This window comes from Protopterus annectens, chromosome 3.part1, assembly GCF_019279795.1.
Source record: "Protopterus annectens isolate FY-2018-M chromosome 3.part1, PAN1.0, whole genome shotgun sequence".
Classification (NCBI taxonomy): Eukaryota; Metazoa; Chordata; order Ceratodontiformes; family Protopteridae; genus Protopterus; species Protopterus annectens.
Genome location: NC_056732.1, coordinates 1,863,778,933 through 1,863,785,653, shown reverse-complemented (window position 1 = coordinate 1,863,785,653; position 6,721 = coordinate 1,863,778,933).

Sequence of the window (6,721 nt, the reverse complement as noted above, 5' to 3'; positions counted from 1 at the left end):
ATATGACTCAGTCATTGTCCATGCTGGTGTGAATGACCTGAGATGTACCTCCCTGGGCTACATGAAAAGAGACATAGAGGAGTCTCTGAGCATGTAGTCCAGGCCGGTATGACCCTGACCTTGAGTAGCATCTTACCCTCACCAAGAATGATGCCACAATACGAAGACAAGATGATCAATTTCAACAATTGGCTTAAGTATTGGTGTCATTCATAGGGGATCCAATGCCTGTTAGCCTGGGATGACATGCTCGACAAGCCACGATGCTTCGCTAGGGACGGCTTGCACCTGTCACCCCTGGGCTTTCGGATATTGGCAAAGGCTCTTGCTACCCCCATAGTGCCTTTTTTAGGCAAGGCTCAAAAGACAAACCCACCTCCATAGGTATCACAAGGGATAAGAAACTAAGAGTAATGCTACTCAATGCCAGAAGTCTAAACCTCAAGATGCACGCACTCAAAACTCTCCTTAGCATAGAGAACATCGATATCTGTGCAGTAACAGAAACCTGGTTCAAGGGTCCCGAGAGCACCCCTGCACTACCAGGTTATACATCATACCATGCTTTTCGGCCCCAAAACTTGGACCGAACCACAAAAGGAGGGGGAGTATCAATATTCGTCAAAGATACCCACACCTCCAGGTTGGTGGCACAGCACGAAGCATCAGAGACTATCCATGTGCAACTAACAGTGGGTAAAACTGCCTTCCAGTTTATAGCCTGCTACAGACCACCTTCCCAAACCCAGGAACCCCACTCAGCCTTCCTGAGAACACTGGAAAATATGAAGGTCTCTCCAGACACCATTATATTGGGTGACTTCAACTACCCAAACATAGACTGGGAGCATTACTCTAGCTCCAACACCCTAGCCCACAGGTTCCTAGAATTTATAAACTCAAATGCTATGGAACAACTTGTTACCACTCCCACAAGAGGGGAAAACATACTGGACCTAATCATCACCAACATAGGGACTCTATGCTCCAGACCAGAAGTGTATCCCTCACTGGTAAGATCAGACCATAAACTAATCTCACTGGATATTCACATCCCGACCCCACACCCTGCTCAGAAAACCACAGTGAAAAACTTCTCTAAAGCAAATTTCACACTCCTTAAAACTGAGGTGGAATCCTTCAAAGCCCCTGGGCCTGTGGGAAATATGGCCCAGACTGCAGAATCCTTTATAAACGCATTCTATGAACACCTTCAGGAATGCATGGATCATGCAATCCCAAATAAAACCAAGACCCAGTCCTCCAAAGGCAGATGTCCTGTCTGGTGGACCCCAGCCATAAACAAACTATACAATAGAAGGAGGAAGCTACTACATGATAGAGCAAAATCCCAAAAAGGGAAGGCATCTCTGATCAGTATTAGCAAATAACTACGGGCAGTCATAAAATCGTCTAAGGCCAGCTTCGAGAGAAAAACTGCACAGGACACTAAGGATAATCACAAGGCTTTCTTTAGTTATGTTAGGAACCTGGGTGGGAATTCCCAGATATGCTCAGAATTAGTCCAAAATGACAATAAATACACCAAACCCACAGACATTGCCAACATCCTAGCTGACAGGTTCAACACAAACCCCCCCCCCTCCCCACCAAAAGAGCAAATATCTATCCCAGCAGAGTGCTGCCCCCCTGACATCTCAGATGCTCAGGTAAGAGCCGCCCTCTCCAAAGCAAAAAATACAGCATCAGTGGGACCAGACGGTGTCCCGGGCTGCGTCCTACATGAACTCCAAGAAGAGCTAAACCCAAACATAAAACTATTGTTCAATCTCAGCCTTACTACAGGATATGTACCCAAAGAGTGGCGTACAGCAACAGTGGTCCCTCTTCACAAAGGTGGTGCCTCAACGGATCCTGGAAACTATCGCCCCATAAGCCTGACTAGCTTGGTCTGCAAAGCTATGGAAAGGATCATCATGGACCTCATAAATAAAGATATTGGGACCTACAGACACTGGATTCTACCCAGTTCAGCTTTGTTAAGGGCAGATCCTGCCTCTTAAACCTGGTTGATTTCTTTGAAACTGGCACCAAGCCATTGACGAGGGGAAGGTGGTCCAAACAGCCTACCTGGACCTCGCAAAAGCCTTCGATACAATACCCCACTCTGGCATTATAGATAAGCTCACCAGCTTAAATATTAACCCCTATGTCACTAAATGGGTTGCAAACTGGTTCAAGGACAAAACCCACATGGTTAGAATTGCTGGAGCCATGTCAGACTCCAAACCAGTTACAAGTGGCATCCAACAAGGCTCAGTCCTGGGACCTCTCTTGTTCGGTATATATTTCTCAGAGGTACAGGCCAACATGGAAGGACTGTGGCTGACCAAGTTCGCAGATGACTGCAAACTGAGCACCATAATCGACTCTCCAGCCGACACAAGCATCCTCCAAAAGGGCCTCATAGAAACTGGTGCCAGAGGCATGGCCTCAAGCTAAATGCCAAAAAGTGTATAGTCATCCCCTTTGGCAAAAACAAAGTGCCCACAAATTACCACATTGGTGGTAATCCATTAAGTACAGAAGAAGTAATTAGGGACCTAGGGACCCAACTTGATAGCAATCTCTCATTTGACAACCACGTGGCCAAAGTGGTTAGAAAAACATTTTATATAGCCCACCTAATCATGAAGGGATTCACATCTAGAACAGGGGAGGTCATCGTGCCTCTTTACTCATCCCTCATCAGGCCCATTATTGAGTACAGTGCCCCTTTTGGGATGTACCTTACCAGACACCTGCAGCAACTGGAAAAACCCGAAAAATGCCTCACCAAGAGGATCAAAGGGCTCAAACAGATGCCATATGCTGCCCGGTTAAAGAAACTCCAGCTCTACTCAGTGGCATACCGCCTGCTCAGAGGCAATTTTTGCCTGACGTATAAAGCCATGTCCAACCCAGAATTAATGGACATGCTGCACCTCAGAAAATCCAAATCCCATCAAGCTACGCGCTTGAGAGACTTGAACCTCAGCACTGAAATAAATAGGACATGCTGGATGGACAGATTCATAATCCAGAGGCTCCCTTCACTCTTGAATAAAATCCAAGTCCAGGTTAGACAGAGTCCCTCATTGACTCTCTTCAAGAGGAATCTTGATGAGTGGATGGGAGATGATAGGTTTACCCCGGGTATCACTTCTGTGTCACTGTTAGACAGAGGCACAGTATACTAACCTCGAAAAAAGGCATAGCAAAATTAATTTAAAATGGGTGGCGAAAGCCAGGCACACTCTGGCTAGGCTTATAAATGCCCTAGGGCAGATAGCCTAGTATGAACCTATGAACCTATGATTCAAAACGTTCAGTACATTTGGATCCTGTGAGGTCAGTAGATATGTGTGGAGTCCCACAATTGCAGATCTATACATGTAATCAATTTCAAGGAGGCTCATCCCTCCTTCAGAATGGGGAATATATAATCTTGGTATACACTGATTTTTATAACTCACTTGGTGAGCTTGAAGCATCCTTCTTGTTTTAATATCCAATCTATCCAACACTTTTTGTTGCCGATCACTCCAAACTATAAGTTAGGACAGGAAGACAAGATTGATTTATGGCTTGGATCTTGTTCCTAGATGTCAATGCTGTTTTCAGGATTAATTTAAGTCTTCTAAAGTACTCTTACAGGAGTTAAATATGGAATAGCTGTTTTTCACATCTGGGAGAGGAATAACAGATAAGAAAATAATAGACGGTAATCAATGTAAGTGAGAACACATGCTGTTACGTGTTTTAGCATGGGCAACCTTAATTTTAGATTAGGTAATGCCTGTGGGTGCAGCTTTTGATTTGGGGCAATTCCTATCTAGACAGTTAAATGTAATTTTTTGAAGATGTGCATAGTTGTATATGTTTGTTCTAAGTTAACAAGTAATGGGGTGTTCTGAAAATGTATTTTTTTTTGTTTGGGAGTTTTCATTAAAACAAAAAATCTTTAAAAATGTGGCATAGGTTTAAATAGAGATGAAAAGAAATAACTGTATGAAAGACCAGTCTGCCAAGCATCCATTTGTGTATGTAAGACAACAGCTGCAAATACACATTAAAAAACTGTAATGTATATTACGTGGGAACAGTAGTTTTTATCATAATGGCTATGCTATACCTTTTATCTTGGAATATAAATGATCTTACAAGTATTTAAAAAAGGAAAGACTGGTATTAAGTAATGCACTTTACAAATAGCAATGCTGCAAGAAATGCATTTGGAAAAAAATGAATATGTGAATTTGACAAGGAAAGGATTTCAGGATGAATATTTAGCAGAATATCAGACAAATGAAAAAGGAGACCAATAATACTAATTGCTACAGGGGGGTGCAATAGTGACAGAAGAGAAAAAAAGACAATAATGGTAGATTTGTGGTAGTAAGGGGGAGCATTATTTTGGCTTGTATTATATTTCCAGAAAACTGCTGTTATGAAGCTTAAAAAAATTTTGGGAGAAATGATCAGTTTTCAGCAGGGAATATTACTTCTACGTGGAGACTGAAACTTTATTTGCAATAATGATGATGTACCAGGGGAGCTAAAAGGGAAAATATAACAAAATAGGGTAGATATCTGAACAAATTTATAAAAATATTTGGAACAGAATATGTGAATTCAGTAGTAAGAGCTTGGACAGAATTTACATATTATTGCCCCAAGGTACAGTAACTGGGCTAGACTGGATAGAAATTAAATTTCAGTGGAACTTGTGCATTTGATTGAAAGTTTCAACATCTATCCAATAACTGTTTCAGATCATGCAATTATAAAAGCCAATATACAAATGCAGATAAAGAAGTAAAAGTGAAACACTAGCATTTTCCCATGTACTTGTTAAAGAGAACTAGATTTAGGGAATGGGTAGTGGAAGTTATTCAAGAATCATTAGATAATTTAGAAATTTCTTCAGAACTGATAGCTAGTGAGTGGGATAAAATGAACTGTAAGCTAGTATATAAATAAAAGAGAAAGAGATATGTTTAAGAGGTAATAGGAATTATTTAGAGGGGCTAATAATCTTAAGGTATTGCAGAATAAGAAAAATCTCACAGAACAAGAAGAGGCACAACTGCAGACTATTAAAGAGAAAATAAGGGAGTATTTGGTATGCGTGAGCTTATAATTTATTTATTTATTTAATGTTTGTTGATCAGGAAAGTCCAATTAGAACAGAGCCTATTTTCAGTGAAGGCCTGGGGAGAAATGCTCCAGAGACTTCTTTGGATTGTGGGAGGAAACCCATGCGAATGCAGGGAGGACATGCAGAATCTGCACAGAAGGCACCCCAGCCGAGAATCTAACTGGAGAATCTTTGCTGTGAGGCAACAGCGTTAACTGATACACCACTGCACTGTCCAAAAAGACTACTGTTAAGCAAGTATTTTTGATAATAACTCCAGAGCACAAAAACTTTTAGCACAATGATTTAGGCAACAGAAAATAGAAATGGTTGTTGCCAAAGTTAAGTAGCCTGTAATGAGAAAAATAAACAGAGGTCCTGTAGCGGTATTAGAGATATTTCAGAAATTCTATGAAAATTTGTACAAAGCAGAGGCATGTGGAAACAAAGAAAGAGAATAAATGAAAGTATTTATGAAGACTTAATTATGCCATGGTTAGAGGTAGATGAAGCTCAACAACTAATAGTTAAGAGAGAAGATGACATAAAATGGTGATGTACAATCAATCTGCAGGAAAGTCTTCAGGAACAGATAGTATTCCTGTGGAAGTTTGCAAGTTACGGGGATGAAAGTGATAAATATCTGGAATATTTTGTTTAACAGTATTTTAAAAGGAGTGGAAGCACCAACAACTTGGAAATTGATAGATATGGATCAGTTTGCTTTTGTGGAGGGGAGGCAAACATTTGACCATGTTAATAGAACAATGATGATCCAGAGAAAAGGAGAATGTAAGGAAATACCTCTGTTGTCAGAGGGTCTTGATGCAAAGAAAGCTTTTGACGTGGTAAGCTGAGATTTTGTCAGTAAAGCAATAGAAGCATTTGCATTCCCTGGTACAGTAACAAAGTTAATAAGGAGGATATATAAAGGATCAAAAGTAATTAAAGTGAGAGGGTTCCTCTCTGAGTTGTGTTTTAACAGAGGAACTAGCCGGAGTTTCCTCCGTCCCCTTTATTTGCACTATATGCAGAGCCAATGGTAAAGAAAATAAACGACTCAGACATTCAAGGATATAATTGGTATGGTAGTCAAGAAGAGCTGGATTTGTTTGCAGATGATATTATTTTGTACCTGATAAATCCAGAAAAGGACAACTCAGTGTTGTGGAACATTTTGAGACTTTTCAAGTCTTTTCAGGATATAAAAGTAATGAAGATTAAACAAAGGCTGTAAATTATATCCCACACACAAATTCATTCAGCAATACCTATATTTATGGGGAAATTATAAGATGACGTTTTTAGGAGTATGGATTAAAAAGGTTTCTGTTATGACAGATAAGGATATGTGGGAAGAGACCAAAAAGATCATGCAAAAACTGAGAAACTGGAAGCTCTTGTTATGAATATTGATAGTAAGATACAAGAATTGAAAATATTTGTAGTCCCTTTAGTTTACTATATGGGTCAGGCACATTTTTATTAACCAGACGAGAAGTAGTTGTAAACAATTAGCAAAGAGTTAAATGAATTTATCTAGGAAGGGAAGAGGGCAAGAATTACATGGGATAAAGCTGA